Source organism: Eublepharis macularius, chromosome 5 (genome assembly GCF_028583425.1).
Source record: "Eublepharis macularius isolate TG4126 chromosome 5, MPM_Emac_v1.0, whole genome shotgun sequence".
Classification (NCBI taxonomy): Eukaryota; Metazoa; Chordata; class Lepidosauria; order Squamata; family Eublepharidae; genus Eublepharis; species Eublepharis macularius.
Genome location: NC_072794.1, coordinates 114,495,482 through 114,514,262, shown reverse-complemented (window position 1 = coordinate 114,514,262; position 18,781 = coordinate 114,495,482).

Sequence of the window (18,781 nt, the reverse complement as noted above, 5' to 3'; positions counted from 1 at the left end):
ATGGAATGTCTTTTTAGGATTGTACCCTGTTGTTCTGTGGGTTTGTGTCATGTGGGTTTTGCCTTTCATGTTTATTCAAAAGTCCACCTTAATGAACCATGAAGGCAGGCATTAGAATAGGGGAAGTTCGTCCTTTACTTTGATCTCACTTCATGCAAATGGGACTGTTGCCCACTATTCATAAGGCTTCGTTCTGAGGATGTTCCGGGTACTTGCAATGCACTTGCTAGTAATCACAACACCTGAAAATAGGCCTAGCCCAGCCTATCAAGGGGCCACTGACTTTACACTTCAATGTTCTAGATATCTTCAGTTCACAAAGACATTCCTTATTTTATATGCTGAAACTTTATGGAAGATATATATGAGTAATCTCTCTTTTAGTGAAATAGTATCTTTTCCAGTACAGGCCTGGTCCATGCACCAGGCAGAAGTAACAGCAGCAGGCTCAATCCTTAGTCAAGACATGTGCAATATTTTGAAAATGTGAGTAGTTTGAAAGTGTCCTCATCATCATACATGGTACAATTGGACTTTTTGTCTTCCAGGATGAGCTCTAAAAGGTGCTTTATCTGAAACTAGGAGAACACATTGAGCAAAGGTCCTGTTGACTGGAAGGATATACATACTTTAAATAAATATCCAGTAGCCCTCTCTTGAGTCAGATCATTGGTCCATCTAACCAGTAATCTGACGGGCAGCAGCTCTCCAGGATCACTGACAGAGGCTTCTCCCTGCCCTGGTATCAGAGCGTCAGAGAGGAACGCATGACAGAGAAACAAATGAAGGATCTGACTTTGGAGGTATCAAAAAATTGTTCCAATCTGTCTTTAGCACTCATGGGGACAGGTGCCTTGGAAGGCAAAAGAGCAGAATTAAAGAATAGCCTAACAATGCTGGAGATGAATCTTAGAAAAGACACTAGCTATAATCTTGCACAGAATTAGGCACATTTAAGAGCACTAAAATAAATGGGCATCTGTCTGAGGGTATATTGGACTGTAGCTAGTTAAAACTAAATTAGGTAATTTTACTTAGTACTTGATCGATAGTGGAAGGTCTAGAGGACGTAGTCTTGACTGCTTTTTCTGTCCAGATCTGGAGTTTTCTTATTGGAGGGATTAAAGGCAGGAGTATCTGCAAGGAGAGGCAAAGAACTATGTAGGGCATCATAGACCTGGCCTTCATCCAGGTGAAATCTAATGCAGAAAACACATGCCTGTTGTAGTATTCATACATGCCCCTGACCCAATCATGTTTAAATGAGTGATGGAGGTACAATAGAAATTAACAAAGATAAGCAGGGGTGAACTGCTGAGCCCCCATCACATCTTTTCTCTTAGCAGCCCCTCCCACAGGTGCTATGAGGTAAGAGCATGTGGCAAGGGGGAGAGCTTGGCATTTGTTTGCCACTTTATATCACACCCTTCTCCACTTTAGAGTAGACCAGCACAACATGGGTCTGCTGTAGTCTTGTGTGGTTTGGGCCTTATTGACAAGCTGAGTGGAGGTAACGTGTCCACCTCTTTCACCTGCAAAGTGAGAAGTGGGAAAGGGTTGGACAGTAAAAGGAGAATGTGTGGGAGTGGTGCTGACTGCTGAACTCTCTGGCCCCCTCTCCACTGCCAGTTGCTCCAGGCTCCTTCCTCCCTGCTCGGCGCTCCTGCTGAATGAAGAAAAGTCTTTGAACCAACAGACCGAGGGGAGATATCAGCAGGAGGTGGGTAGGGTGGAATGGTTCGACCTGCATGCTTCCTTGACTGTCCACTTAAGACCTTCAAAACCCTCTGCTGTAGAAAGATGCTTCAAGCAGGACAAATTGTTAAATTTTTGAGGTGCTTGTTTATGATCTGTCAACCGACAATGAAACATGCCTTGGATTCTAGACAGGCTCACTTTCTGTAGATAAAAGTTGCTAAGACAATAAATACTAGTGGGAAGAAATTCTGATGCTGGTTGCACATGTGGCAAATTGGATCTTGAGCTTCCTTAGAAGCCCATCATCCACTTAGTATATCTCCCTATAGTGCCCCCCCCCATATCTTGAGATAAAGGGGCTACAGCAGAGGAGCTGCACAAGGCAGGAGTTAAAAAGCACATTCAGTACCAGAAGATCTAGGCATCCAGTCAAATATTTCCTTTGTTTGCCCCTTGTCCAGCTGCCAGTAAAGCCCTTTTGGAAAAAAAGAAAAGCATCCACCAGCTTCAGTGTTCTCAGGATGCTAAGCCAGGACTGAATGGATTTTTCAAGGTGCTTAGTCACAGCAAGGGGAAAAAAAGCTCATAATAAAAGAGCAATTGAAGGCATAGCGGAATATTGATGCTGTCACTTCAATGGTTGGGCGAGTGATAAAAGGCAGGGATAAGTGTCTGTATCTCATCCCTGAAAATCTTGATGTTGGGAAGGCTACGTGTTTTGGACAAGGGGGAGCAGAGCGGAATGAGACACTGGAGTGCAGAGAAGCAGCTGTGACAAGACAGGGATGGGTGAGCCCTTTCCACCATGTCTTAGCCTAGGGGAGGCTTTCCAAAACAGGGGAAACAACAGGAGGGGGAGCTTATACCCCAGGTTCTTGGCTGCAAGAGCTTAGCGGGAGGGACATGACTAATACACATCCCACTGGGGGAGTTAGATCAAAGGCAGTGAAGTAGATACAAGAGGTTTCTGCTTCACAGGATCTGGTTAAATAGAGCCTTTGTTACCAAGGCCCTCCAGAGTTAGGAATGGAGAAATACCTGATCTCCCCCCTTCCCCACCAAGTGCCAGCCTTGATATGGAATCAGTTCAAGTATGAAATACAACAGTAGCTGCTTGGCTACTGGTGGAAGAATCCTGAGGGAGGGGTAATGGGGATGGTGGGAAAGGGAGGGGTCAGGGGCTTCAAAATGAGTCAAGTTTAGTTGGGCACTGCTCAGTTTCCAGAGACAGGAGTCACAGAGTGGGGACTGGCTTACTCAGTTCTAGCCACCTGCTGGATTCTGACGGTGCTGACCCAACGAGCAGCAATCCTTTTGTAAGATTTGCTCTGATAGAAAGTTTAGGAAAGGCAACACCAGCTTGTGTGGGCATTGCTACTGCCGCTGAGTTTAAGGCCTGTCCCCAAATTGCTCGTCTTGGCATTGACCGCTGCAGGGAGGCTTCTCTGTCGAAGGTGAAATCATCTGTGCCAGGTGGCAAGAGACTCCACAGAAGCCCCAAGTGCAACCTTTGGGGAGAACTCATGGATATAATGTGAGTAAGAATGGATTGGTAATGAAGGGGAAACAAAGAAATAGGTGTGACAGCCTGGTTGGGGAGCATGACTGCGGTTTGTTACCTCTTGACACTTTTGTATCCACACTTAAACGATCAGGGTAGTGACAGCATGTTTGTGGGCAGAGTGCCGAATGCAACCAATAACTGGGAGTAGAGAACCAATGGTAGCTTGCTCAGTTTTATTCATCTGGAATATAGTTTGGATGTTTTTACAAATAATGCTAAAAATACCTTTTACTTCAGAATATTCCTTTATGATATGTTAATTGTACAAAAGAGCCGCATATAAATTAAATGTATGCTCTTAACTCAATGGTATTTTTTGAAATAATGATATGGGAAATATTTTTAAAAGTATTACCTTTGAAAGCAGCATTTATGTATGTATTTCTGAGTATTATCCAACGTGGAGGAAAATCCATTATATGACTGTGCCTTTCTCTGATATTCGCTGTCTGTATTTATGGAATCTGCAATTCTTAATGGGATTGCTTTGAGATCTTCATATCATACCTCCTCCAACTAGATAAAGGTTTCCTCTGGGAATAACAAAGAAGTAGTAAGGGAGGTGGGCCAACACTTGTGGTTTTAACTCTGTGAATGGCTTAAATTGTTTGGTACAGTTTGGGATGAGCTGTGACACCCACAGTTTTTTTAATCTATCATCCTATCTATCCAACCAGATAGTTCAAAATGCTGCCATCTTAGTTCAGATCATGAAGGAAGGAAGCCAGAATTGTGGTCCATTACTAGAGCTTGCTTCCTACAGTTGCATATCTGGTAGATGTGGGAGGTTTCTGGAGCATCAAAAAGTAAGAGTTTCCCTATGGTCACTAGAACAATGTTTTGAATGCACATCTAACATATGCTAGCCCTGAGGACACCACATAAGAAACTTCTTCATAAAGATTCAGAAACACATATAGTTTTCAGACTTCTGAAAAAATAGAGAATATATTTAATGTATGCTACAGTAAACATCTGTATTGATTATAACTTTATAAAGGCTATTTTAAGCACAATGTCCACAATCATTGCACGGCAATATAAGAATATATGGCGGAAGCAGAGGGCATACGTACAATGAGGCAATAACTGTTGCAACCAAAACATCTTAATTTTATCCTTTCATGGTATAAAAATAATTTAATCAAACATATTTACTTAAAACTGTAAACAAATTGTGCACTAGCCATGAAAAGATTTAGCATTTTAAGTACTGTAAGCATTTTAAGGAATGTGGAAAAGACTTTTGACAAGCACCCGCTGCAGCTCTAAAAACTGCCCATATTTCTATCTATGACATTTTTATCCTGCCCTTCCTCTGGAAAAACAGTTCTCCTGATTTTATCCTCACACTGTAAGGCTAGACTGGGAGAGAATGATCGGCCCAAGGTCAGTCAGTGAGCTACATAGCTAAGTAGGAACTTGAATCTGTGTCTGCCCCATTTCTGGTATTGCCCCATTCCTAGCATGACCCTCTAGCCACTGCACCACCGGGTTATTTCTTCTTGTTATGTTTATTATCCCAATGCACGTGTTCTCCCCTCCCTATCCTCGTAAGAATCCTGGGAGGTAGGTTAAGTTGGGAGACAGTGACTGACCCAAGTTCACCCAGGAAGCTTCATGATGGAGCAGTAATCTGAACCCAAATAGCTAGAATCTAAAGCCAATACACTGTTCACTATGCTACAGTAGATCTCATATCTGTGGCTGGCTTTGACATACAGGGTATGTGAGTTTTGCTAGACTTTGTAGATTTTGTACTGCATCTCTTCCCAATAAAACCTACAGCATCTACATATATTGTGTATGCTCATGCAGATCAGGCTTGACTACATGGCATTGTGTGTGTATAGTAGTTTACATATACTTTTATATGTATATATAGCATTGATTTAGACAATGATTTTATAACATATGTGAATAGTCAGTATGTGGGACAAAACCATGCACAGTGTTCCACATTGCAGGAGGTGTTGCCTGCCAGAAGAAAATGCTTTCTAAATGGCTTCAAAATAACTAAATTTCCCAAGGAAATGCAAGAAGGTGGTGGTGGGAATGCTTCCTGTTCCAGCCATCCACCTATCTTAGTAAATTAGTAAATAATCTCACTTTTGTTGAGCAAGCATGAGTCAGAACAGTGTTGTACAGGGCAAAGGTAAGGGCAGAGAGCCAAAGTTTCAGCTGGGCAAACTGATGTAAATTCATTGATTTTCACAGGTGCTCGGCAGATTTAGCCCACAAATTCCATTTTGAGTACAAGGTGCAGATGCATTCATTAAAGAGCAGGAACTGTTCCCATCTGTAGGAAGGAGCACTGGGGAGACTTTGTTCCTCCCTAATTAAAGCATTTTCCTTATTCCAAGAACCTGCATTTTCTTTTTGTAGTTCCCTCTGCCTAAGTACAGAGAGAAGGTCTTTTGAAAAGGCAGCTGAGGAGACTATCCACCTGAAACGCAGGAGGCGGAAATTGTACACTCAGTTCAACCCTCTTTATCCCTTTTGTCTGGGAGCTACAAAAAAAGTTTTGTTTTGTACACCTTTCAGAGCTCTGCATGCCAGCATCCATTCTATTCTTCATTTCAGGCTATTTTTATGAGGGATGCTTAAAGCAAGGCTTACATTTCTCGTGTCTGGAAATTGAATGAAAGCCGACAGTGACAAGAAATGAACATGTACTTTAAAAAAGTATCTTTCCCTCTTTTTATTTTACATTACAGTAAAAGAGGACACATTTCAGGCTAAAGGGCACTGTATCATATTTGCAGAAACATTCTGAGGGTAACTTTGGCAATGCGCTTGCCACAGGTGAAGGAGCACTTTTTAATATGTATGGAGCAATATGTCTTGGAGAGACATGCTTCCAGGAACAGCCTGAATTCACTACTGGAAGAGAAACTAGTGGCTTCTCTTTCACTGGCACATTGTCTACCAGTATGTTAATGGGAACATGTTAGAAACATGCTTTTAAATGTGCTTCCCTATAGATGGAAATGAACATCATGCATAGGAAAGCCTGACTTTGGGCATGGTAAAGACATGTCTGAAACCATTCTATGTTATGCCTATAATAACCATCTATTGCTAGAGACATATGATGACAGAAGAAATGGGCCACTGTGACTTTTCAAAATGAATCTATGTGTTTAAATACTTCCATGGGTATCTATGCTCAAATGCATGAAATCTTGACTTAGTGTCTGACTTAGTTTGGCCAGTTTGTCACATAGTGTTTCCATGTTTAGGTTGTTAGACATTTTCTCTTCATTTTGTAACAAAGTTGGCAATCAGATTACATCTAATAATGGGTGGGAAAGAACAATCAGCTAAATGGTGCATTTTTATTTTTCGGTATTATTAATATATAAACATTTTAATATGAATGTATACAGATCAGGAAAGGGAGAGCATGAAGGGATGAGCGAGTGCTAGACTTTCATGGCCCTTTCTTATATGCCCAGGGTAATGCCAGTATTTACTTTGGGATCAGGAGGGAATTTTCCTCCGGGCCAAATTGGCCAAGGATCCCAGAGGTTTTTTGTTTTCCTCTGGAGGATGGTGAGAGGGGGAGGTAGCTGCAAATTTCCTGCATTGTGCAGAGGATGAACTAGATGAGCTCTGGGGTCACTTTCAGCTCTATGTTTCTAAATGTATACATTTTGCACCAAATCAGAAGATTTAACTAAGGCAAATATAAGAGAATTTCAGTTCACTTCAGATATTCTCTTCAATTCCTGAAAAATACAGTCCAGGAATACAATCTGGCAATTTGGATTTCAGGATTCAGTCCCAGAGATTTGCATTGATGATATAGGTCAAATCTGTTTAACTGCTCCGAAGCCAGTTTTGCAAGAGAGTGGGGAATACATATTCCTTTTCAGAGTTTCTTAAAATCACACCCAACTTCCCAAGTGTTCAGCAGTCAACAAGCTCTGTTGAGTTTTTATAAAATACCCCTAACAGCCGAGGCTTTTTGCATGTCCTGGAGGGAATGCACTATCTGGACCCACATATGCTTGAGGTCTGCTGGGACTTTCAGTGCTGTTCAGTAGGTCTCTGGCCTGTACCCTCTGGATCCAACCTCATGGAAGGCATGACTAGCTCTGCCAAATAAAGTGAGATCACCAAAAGCTCATTTTAGGGATGAGCTCAAAGAAGAAAAGCTAATGTCATTAGGAATGAAGCATTCTGAGTAGAGCAATTATTGATGGCTTGACTAGCCAAGGTAAAATCTTCTGGAATACCCCTGGGATGTGAAACATTAGAGACAGAATCCAGGTGGCCCCAGCTGGAGGTTATTTTCATCTCTTTCTTTTGTGCATTTCTAAAGGCTTTCGGCTTATCCTTCTTAAGCCCTCTGCTGTGGTCTATGGCTTTTTATTCCTATGTGATTGCTTTTCATAACTCATGTAGGGCTAAAAGCCATGGGCTACACAGAGGAATAATCCACTTCCTTGGGCACTTCAGCAAAGCTGCATGAAATCCAGATTCCTTAACTTGACTCTCCTTTTAAAAACCAGCCATATTTATTTTGTAACCAATAAGAGGGCTCTGGCTCTGTCAAGGGCCCTGAAACCTTTGCAGGATGAATGGGGCAGGGACTGGTAAGCAAAGAGCGTACGTGTGCACACACATCATTGTTCAGAACTTTTCTCCTTTCAGAGGTGAAAGAAAAGTTGCCTGGGTGCAGTTCAGTTGTTATAAGAGGTTCTTTTTATATAAAAGAAACAGGCTTTGCCTTTCAGAGGAAGGCTCAAAAATTCCCTCACCTGCAGCCCATCATAACAAATTCAAGGAATACAATGCAAAGCTATTTCCAGGCCAGATCCACAGAGCGATAGTTAACTAGGCATGCAGAGAGCAATGGAAGCTCTTCCTCATAGTCAAATCTTGCTGGTGTCTAGGCAAGAGCCAAGCCACTGAACAGTTAGGATTTTCAGCCACAAGCACAAATTGCAATAACTTTCAGAATAACTTTCGGTGAGACAAATTAATTTTCCATTGCCAGGGCACACAGAGAAGATTGCAATGTTTGAATGGGCGTTCTTGCATGTGCTCCCAAGCCTTTATTTTGTATGCCTGCCATTTCCCACCATGGAACCAAGCATCCATGCAGAAGGCTGACTTTGGGTAATACTTTAACTGCTCTGTCCTAAGCCTATTTATTCAGAAGAACACCTTAAAAAGTGCATGATGAGAAGCACAGCATAAAAAACTGGTGGACTTTGGCATGGTCTAGGATTGCCAGCTGGCCTACACTAGGGTTACCAGCCTCCAGGTAGTGGCTGGAGATCTCCTGGAATTACAACTGGTCTCCAGGCCACAGAGATCAGTTCACCTGGAGAAAATAGCTACTTTAGGGGGTGGACTTTATGGAATTATACCATGCCAAGGTCTTTTCCCTCCCCAAACTCCACTTTCTCCAAGTTTCTCCAGGTTTCACCCCTCAGATCTCCAGGCATTTCCCAACTTGGAGCTGGGAACCCTAGCCTACACAGCTATGCCTTTATCAACAATTGGATATGCTGGTGATGTGAAAACCCACTGGATCAAACTGCTTTTAACCAGCTTTTAACCAGCAGGCCTAATGATTTTTTCTTGCTCAGCTGACAGCCCTTCCAAGGTCTGTGCATGTATGAAACTGCCTTAGCCACACATTACTGTTCTCAGGAGATATCCAATTTTCCATTTGTGTGAATACGTGATAGATGGGTGGATGTATTCCTTCTCTTTTTGCAGGAAGACACATATGTACGAGTATGATACCCCAGACCTTTCTTATACTCTGACCCTAGAAAGTACTCTCTGCTAGTATGGCAGACACTTCTTTTGTCTGCTCCACTGACAACTGCAAAGGTCATACCACACACCTGCTTTTCTGATTGTGCTGCTTGTAGTAGTGAAAGAGTAGGACTTGGATGGCCAGTGCCTAATTAACTAGCAATAATAGGTATGGGGACGGAAGGGATAAAGAACCCCATTTAACCAGTTTCTTTGTTGCAAACCAAAATGTTTTCTTGTGCTGGGAAAGTAATGAGCAAAATCCCCTTTGCCTTTATCCTGAACTGGAACAAAACCCCAATGGAATGTGCGGCCCTGTTTTTGCTTGCTGTTCCCAACTGAATCCCTTAATGATTAGGGCAGCTGCAATGGGGGCCCAGGAGCTTTTGAAGATCAACACTTTTAAAAAATGGTCAACATGGAACAGCTCTTCCAGAACCTGATCCTTCCTGCACGGTGCTTGTTCAATTCTGCTGCTCCTGGATTTCTTAATACATCAAAAATAAGATGCCGTGTTGTTCTATTATGGGAGTGAAAAGATCCACAGAGATAGTAACAGAACACCTTTATGAGGATCAGTCCATGTTCACAAAGTGATCTTTCAACTTTGCACTTACACAGAACTCTTCTGATGCTGGATTTTTAAAATGTGAGAATATGACAAATAGGACAGAATGTGGTATTGAGCTCTGTCTGCCATAGTTAAGAGGGCAGTACAAGAAACCCTTTGAACATCTTAGTTTAAAATTGCACCTTGAGCAACTAGATTTCATGTTACATAGAGGCATGTTGGGATCATCATGATTAGCAGCTCAGCAGAATAAAACCCAGACGGGTTGCTCTTGTGCCATTAGCAATAGCTTGACTTGCAGAGGTCAGCAGATGAGGCTTATTTCCTGTCTGTTGCTCAGGTTATTAAAAAGCAAAGGAACACACCAATTGTGGGGGGAGGAGAAGAAAAGAAGAATTCCCCTATGGAAATGCAGCACTTACCTCTAAGCTACATCTATTTCTAGCATTGAACAGAACTCACCAATCCCTTGCAAGGCAGAAAATTCAAGAAAAACTTGATAGCTCTCTTCCTAGCAAAGCTGAAGATTAATTTTAGAAAGCATACCAGGTTAAAAAACAAACAAAGCCAAATTGGTTAGTAGTGGAGGGCTAGGTATTGCTTCCTCTTTGAGAAAATCCCACCTCTCCAATGGTAAGGAGGTCTGGATGGCATATTCCAGTTCTTTGAACCACAGTGCTTCCCCAGAAAATATAACAGACAGAGTGAATTTGTCTTTGTTTAAATCTTGAGTGCCCAATGTGCTTTCTTTGTATTCCAGGCATTAGCACACTGAATAGCCAGCTTATAAATGTATAGAAGTTGCGCTTTCAGTCAGTCTTGTGTCTGGAATAAACTGATTTGGAAAACTAGCAGTAAAATTCTTTCCAATAGCAAAGATGCTCTTGAACAAAGTTATCCCAAGCAGGTTGTGGTTAAATCCTTGCCCCTTATGGTTTGTTTTACTGTTCTTATTCAACATCCACATTTGAGAACAAGGGGAGATAGTGTAAGAAGAAAACTTTCCCCTTGCATGGGGCTCTGTCAATAGAAAGAACAGATCACCTCCGTACTGTACCCCATTTGATTTTCTCCTTGATGGTGAGAAGCAAAGTGAGGGAATCTAAGACGGCTAAATCAGTTCTGCTACTGTGGCCCAAGGACCTCTTTCAGTAGATCTATTGCAAGCAAACAGCTGGTAGTTGCGCACACAGAATATGTAAATACAGAATACTCATTGATATGAAAAAAGAGGTGGAGCTTGCGGTCATGATGATTTCCCCCTCCCATGATCACTGTATCCCTTTAGACAGGGCTAGACTAGACTAAGAAAGCTGAGGCAGATTTTGGAGAATCGCAGCCCCTTCCTCCTCTGCCATGACTGTTGCACCCCTGTCTACCCTCCATCCACTTAGGAAACAGAGCAGCCCATCTTCTTTTCTTCCCCATTCCCCAGGAATCTTCAGACTTGGTGAGGCATGTCCAGAACTTTGGAAACCCTGTTAGGCATGCGTGGCTTGCTACAATGAGTTTCAGGATGCCTGGGGAATGAGAAGGGAAGAAGCATTCATTGCTCTAGCTCCTGGGCACAAAGTAATGCTGGCAGCCTCAGATGGCACTGATATTAAACCACCATTACCTTTATAGCATTTGAAAAGACCTATACATGCAAACCATCTTAAGTTTCAAGTATAAAAATGCTCTAATGAAGAACGTCTCACATCATAAAGACATGTAATACTTTTTGTTAGGACCAGCCCAAATATCAGAACACACCATGAAACACAAAAGAGCGTGCAAGCTTTCAAGCTCTCTAGAACAATTATGCAAATTGGATTAGTTTGGATGAAGTAGGTTTTTACATTGCTAGGACAAAGGAAAGGGAAAAATAGTAGTCTCACTTGGTAAACACAAATGGCAACAGTTAAATGTTTCTCAGCACCATCTCTCTTTGCTAAAGTTGCTTGCATATCATAGGTAGGTGAAGGTAAGATATGTATATGCTGAGTGTTAGTTTGTTTGGAGTTTTTGTTCATTCATATAAAAAACCCACAGACTGCTTTTATGTCTTCAGGGGTGCAAGAAGATATCCTTCCAAAACAGGATGCTCAGAAAAAGGTCAGTCTGTGAATCATAAGATCAAGGCCACTGAACCATCCCTGGACAATTTTAGGATTACATGCTGTGCCATCATAGTACTTAGAATATCTTCCAAGCTGGACTGTTAAACATTCTTTGACCCACAGTAACCCTTAAGCAACATTCCACTTTAGCTGGAATGCCTAAGACACCAGATGCAATACAGAAAAGGGCTTCTGTAATTTTTAATAATTGTATGAGGTGGGGGGAGAGAATAGAAGATCAGCTTCGGTTGCCTGCATCCCTTCCCCAAGATTCCTGTACCTACCTTTTAGTTTCTGCAAGTGAACATTTCACTTATTTAAAATTTCATAGCACAGAAATAAAATTCATTACTAGATTTCTGCTAATATCCATATAAATGAATAAAAAGCCCGGATTCGGTTTCGTTTTCTCGGCCATGTCGGACGCTCCTCTCCACAGGTCCGGGAGGAAGCGCCCGAGCAGCCTGACCGGGCGGCTGACCTGCGAAGGTTAGCCCCCAAGACTCCCAGTGAGGGTGTCAGGGTCCGGAGCGCGACGGGAAGAACCCCCCGAAGTCGATGCGGGGGGGTAAATTGCCCGTTTGCTCCTATGGAGGCCGGCAGACTTGCGCAGCACATCGCGTGCCGCCGGGCCATGGAGAATGGCAAAAAGCAGATTTAAGGTGAAAACCTGTAAGTAGCAAATCCCTTCTGTTACTACAAGCGTATGCGAAGGATTGGTGGGATTTGAAGCTAAGAAGGCTCGGATTTCTTCCCCCTCACTGAGTTTCGAAACTTGGCTGGCGGATTCCCCCCCCCCTAAGATGGTGATGAAAAAGCAGAGCCCCACTATGGGCAAATCCATCTCGGCTGCTTTGCAGGGGAAAGGAGAATCTCTTGAGGAGCTAGTAAAGCGGTCGGTCGTCGAAGCCATAAAGCCCTTTGTTGACAAGTTAAACGAAACTGATCAAAGGGTTGGCTTAATTGAGAGTGAAGTGAAAACCATTAAGGAAGCAGTGGTGGGGGCGGAAAAGTCTGCTCGGGAAAACGCAGCACTCATGAGGGCAACAAACAAAGAACTAAAGCTGTTGGAGAACCAACTGATCGGGTTGCAAGTGGATCGTGCTCAGACAATATTGCGTCTCCAGAATGTGAAGGAGGAAGAAAATGAGAATTTAAAGGATCTGGTGTCGGAACTTTTGGCGATACCCGCGAAGGCAACTAAAGAAGAGTTAAAAAGCGCCATTTTGGAAGTCCGTCGGGCTTCTTCAAAATATGCAACGAAGCGTCCGCTGCCTTGCGAGATTATTATTGACTTTTCATCTAAGAAGATTCAGGACACCATCCTACATAGTTCATACAATGCAGACTTGGACTTTCTGGGCAATAAGGTTAAGATATTGAAGGACGTTCCATTTTTAGCTCAGAAAAGAAGATTTAAGTATAAAGGGTTTGCAGCTCTTCTGAGGAAACGTGAAATAAAATACAAATGGTTATTTCCGGAAGGTATCTGGTTTAGCTATAAAGATCAAGCTCACAAGATAACATCGAAAGACCAGCTAAGGGACTTTGTGTGTAAACATCAAGAGTTCCAGCAAGAAGAAGAGGATTTCAAGCCTGAAGAGGGAGGGGAGGAGGGAACGAGCACAGTGACTGTAGCTGTTCAGAGAGAATTGCGACCGAGACCCAGAGGGGGGAAGAAGACCTAATCCTGATAGTAGTTTGTATTTTATAAGATCTACCAATCTAACAGCATTTTACAAAGTTCTAATGTTAAATAATTGCAGTATGAAGGGAATGCATTACTTGTAGATGTAGTGTTTGTGTTGTTATGTGTTGTTTCTTCCCCTTCTCCTTGTTCCCACTTTTTCCTTTTTGTAGTACTAGTAATTAAAAAATAAAAAAAAACTTTCAAAAAAAATAAATGAATAAAAAGCCCCATTTCAGATTGCACCTGTGCCTTGGATTGCCCCACAGAGTATTGAAAGCAGAGGCAGTGTTGCCTGTAAAATGTCAATCTTTTACTATGAACTTACCAGGTGGCTTGAGGCAAACCATTATCTCTGAAATGCCTATCTGTAAAATGAGGATAACAATACCTACCTTAAAGCATTGTTTTGGAATTACAGATAAGGTTGCTAGCAGGCCTGGAGAAAAATGTCTTCTCCTTTTAACTGAGACTTCATGGGCTATTATTTACCATGTCTTGTTATTTACTGGTATTTCTGTGTCATGAAAAGCTTCAGCTCCCATTTCCACACATTAAATTTCTATTAAACTGAATTCTCCCTAGAAAACAGGCTATCATATTTTGGTCACATCATGAGAAGACAAGACTCTCTGGAAAATTCAATAATGCTCAGAAAACTTGAAGGCAGTAAGAAAAGAGGAAGACCCAAAATGAGATGGCTTGACTCAATAAAGGAAACCACATCCTCTTGTTTGCAATATCTTAGCAAGACTGTTAATGATAGGATGTTTTGGAGATCTTTCATTCACAGTGTCACCATAAGTTGGAAGCGACTTGACAGCATGTAACACATACACACAAAGGGACAAGACATTTTTTTCTCCAGGCAGTTGACAACCTGAAGTACCGAAGTAGTATGCAGGCATTTCCAATACTCCTAAAATGTTAAATATAATTAACTATTACTATACAGGAGCTCAATTTTCCTTTCTATTGAATCACATATACGCACATGTTCATATAACTTTGTGTACAGGATGGACTAGTGAAGTACTTCAGCTTAGTCTTTCATTAACTTTAGCACTGATGTTGTTTGAAGAGGAAGGTGCAAACTAGAGGAGCTTTCCATTTACTTGGCAATACATCAGGATGTCAAGTTCATTTCCCTGCAATTTATAACTGCTCCATCCTCACTTCTAACCAGTGATACAGCTGCTCTTGAGTGGGTCAGGCTCCATCATAGAACTACATTTGACCTGTTTCTTTTACACTTGGCAGATGGGTATGTACTAAACTAAATTGTTCGCTACAAATGACATCCTCTTTTTGGTAGGAAAGCTCTGGTTGTGTTAAACCACAGAAGACTCCTTCCTTCCTTCTTCTGTTAGAAAATGGGTTATTAAGTAACAGGCTACTCCACTGGTGCTGACTCAGGCTGAAACTAATGAACACCCCGGCTGGCCATTTGAAATTTATTGCACCTATTAATTACAACCATTAGCTGCAGCCAGTGAAATTTTTATAATGAGGACCCTTGCGACTTTGCTTTCCTAGCAGCAAATTAACTGTGTGTGTTTGAGGGCCAAGGAGGGGAGAGGGGGTTAGAATCAATGGGATCAGCATACTTACAGAAGCAATGTTTTAATTAGTGATTCTCTGCAAACACTGCAGCCTGAAACACCAGCTGTATGCATCATTATTTCCTTTTAAAAGAGCAGTGCTTCTCTTTACTAATTGAGTTTATTTCTTTTCAGATTTTTTTAAATGCTGTAGTTGGACATTATTGGTTTTTTTTTTCTTTTAAGGCTGGCTGTTAACAGAGATGCAGCCCTGAAGGGAAAGTGCAAGGCTGGATCAGGTAATGGGAAAACTAATGCAAAAATATTTATGACATTTGCATCTGACTCTTCTTTGAGCATTTGATGTGAGATTATCTTATTTTATTCCCATAACAACCCTGTGAAGCATGATTAGGCTCAGCTGAGAGATTGTGACTATCCCATTGTTGCCTGCTGAGAGTGAAGATGGCTAACACTCTTTTTGTTACATGACATTCATTCTGATATTCCATCATCTTATTTATTCCTGATGCTACTGAACAGAATCCAGCTTATTTCAGATGACTAGTGGTAAAGGCGGCCAGGGCTCCTGTCCCTTGAATAGTTGATGGTTTGAGTGTGTTACTAGTACACAACAAGCTGGGTCTGCCATCATATCACCCTTTGCATGTCCTTACCTGAAGGCTAAAAAGGTAAAGGTAGTCCTCTGTGCAAGCACCGAGTCATTACTGACCCATGGGGGGGACATTGCATCACGACGTTTTCTTGGCAGACTTTTTATGGGGTGGTTTGCCATTGCCTTCCCCAGTCATCTACACTTTTACCTCCAGGAACCTGGGTACTCATTTTACTGACCTTGGAAGGATGGAAGGCTGAGTCAACCTTGAGCCAGCTACGTGAGCCCAGCTTCCGCCAGGATCGAGCTCAGGTTGTGAGCAGAGCTTGGGCTGCAGTTCTGCAGCTGACCACTCTGCGCCGCAGGGCTTCTTACCTGAAGGCTACAGGTTTGCTATTATAAATAGCTAAGGAAGCAAATGGAATCTTTTAGCACTGTGTGGCGGCATTTATCACAGTGCTAAAGATGGCTAATGTCTCAGGGCGTGGGGCTTTCTTGGTTAATATTTATCATCAGTCTTCTAGGCCAAATTCTAATGAAATAGATTTTCTGTGATTTTCCATTTTCATATGGTGATTTGTAGTTCTTTGTAAATACCAGTCCCCAGGGCTTTTTTTTTTAGCAGGAACACAGTGGAATGCAGTTCCGGCACCTCTCAAAAGTAATCACATGTCTGGTAGCCCCGCCCCCTGATCCTGTTTACTTCCCGCACTCTGGCCAAGGCACCCGGCTCTTTCGTGGCACGCTGAGCCTCAGTCGTGGTGAAACATGAGTGAGCCCCACGCTCCAGTTTGCCAGGGAGGGGCTGCCTCTACCACCATTTCCTTAAACACATCCCCACCAACGAGGGCACGCTGGGCAGCAAAGCAGCAGGCGTGGCTGGTTGGGGCAAGAGATTTCCTGTCCTGGGCATGGAGACCAGGTGCTGGCATTTCTCCTTCCCAGCCCTCCTCCGCTCCAGCCCTGCACCAGGCAACCCAAGCTCATCAGCTTGCTCGGGCCAGTGGTGTAGTGTGGAGAGCCAGAGTGGTGGTCACCCTGGGTGCAAAAGTTTTAGGGGGTGCTACACCAAGGAGATCCTGTGCTGCATCTGCGGGAGGCTGCCTGAGCCACCTGCTGCGCCAATGGGGTGACTGGCTTGCTGGGCACTGAGCTGGCCCTCCTGCAGTGGCTGCTGGCTGAGGAGTGCACTGATCTGGTGGCAGCAGTGTGGGCAGCGCCACTGGAGGGCTGCGAGATAAGGGGCAGGGAGGCAAGTAGACCCAGATCGCAAGAGTGCTCCTGGGGGTATCTGCACCCTGTGTGATGACCTCACTTCCTGGAAATGACATCATCATGCGGTCCCAGGAGTGTGTGCATTCGTGTGGTGCCGGGGCACCACCTCCTGCCGGGAGTTGCCCCGGGTCCTGGCAACCTATGCTATGACACTGAGTTTCACCACCTCTTTTCCCAGAAAAAAAGCCCTGCCAGTCACATGGATCCTTCAATTAAACTGAACTGATCCATATGATCTTCTTACAAGGGACATAAAATGCAGTCATCTCATTTAAGAAGAGTTGTGTGTAATTTGAGGGACTCTATGCTGAAGCTACTACTTGGAGTGTGGGTGTTAGGGAGATTAATGCCATTATGTGATCAGATTCAGGACCTTTGAAAAAAAAGAGGTCCGAGTAGCTGGTGTTGACATCATGCTCTAGTCATGTGATTGCAACTCATGATTTTGTCAGAAGAGGCTTTATTGATTTATTTCCCCCACAAATTAGGACCCATGGTGGGCAGCAACAAAGACACTAAATAATACTTCATAGGACCTAGCTAAACATTATGCTCCTCCCCCACAATTCTCCTTTGGGTATGTTCAATCAGATGTGTCTTGTGAGTTTGCACGGGGAACTCAGTTCCCATGTGTTCAGAGCTCTGATTTGGAAGGGACCAGTGTGCAGGGAAAGGGTGCTTATGCTTCCACTCATGCTGATTTCTCAACTTGAAATAGCCCTAGGGGACTACTACTTGCCCCATTGGCTTCAGTTCTTGATGAGCTATCCCTATGCCTCCCCAACAGTGCTAAGAGTGCTCTCCACTGGGGCCATTTCATACTGGGTAGTCTGAAGCCCCTTCTTGCACGCTGCAGTCCTGATCTGATTTGGGTCTACATGTACCTGAGAACAGGAGTTCCCAGCCTGGAACGCCATCTGCATGTTTGATTGTGTGGATCTGGGGGAAACAACATACAGTTAAGCCTATGAAAAATCAAAAATAATAATTAAAGTAACCATTAAAAATTGAGCCAGTCTGATTATATTCAGACACTTGCTATTGCACAATTTATAGATAGCCATGCTTTAAAAAGCCTGATTTCAGGAGGATTCATCTACCTACCGCGGGGGGATCCAACATCACTAGGGAGAATCCACATGCTATTTCTACCGTAATCATTAACCATCTTCATTTCCCTGTCTGGACAGGAAAATCCAATAGATGGATGATTACAATAGTGCAATACCCAATTACATGTGGCTCTCTTGATTGTGTCAGTAGTAGTCACATTGAGAACAGAAACTCATGAGTACCAGCCAACCTCTGTCTGCAAAACCTCTTGCCCCAATTCACAGTGCAAGACTTTAATAAACTGGATCTCTTCTTTCCTCATTGCTGAGAGAATGCATGAAAGGACAAAGATTTCCAATTTCAGCAGCAGGGACCTAACTGTTAAGAAGAGCAAAAACCTGGTAAAATCGGTAATTGTTGGTCTAAGGAATTGGTTCTGTCCAGCTGGTTCAGAAAGACATTTATTAGGGCTTGGGGAAAGTGACATTATTAAAGTGAGCATGCTGATTTTAGACAGCTCCCAATTCATCACTCTGACAGTGACAAACACAGCCTGAGGTTAAGCAATTGACTAAAGAGAATTCTCTGGCTTTACATTTTTAATGCTCACCGCATTTTCTTGGCTGCAGAGGCTTCTATTCAAAGGATCCTCTCCCTTGAATAGAAAGGGCAGAGTGGGGCCATGAAACATGCTTGGGTTTTGCAAATCAAGTAGGGCCTCTGTCACTCCATCAGAACTAGTTCATTTATTTTTTAATTATTCCTCATTCCTTAAAAGATCCCTTCTCCCCTTTTTTTCTAGAGGAACAGAATCATTTGACTCAGCTGTACTGCCTCTATTCTTCTGGGCTCGTTCATCATTGTCTGCTCCCTGAATAGAAAGTAGAGGGTCGGTT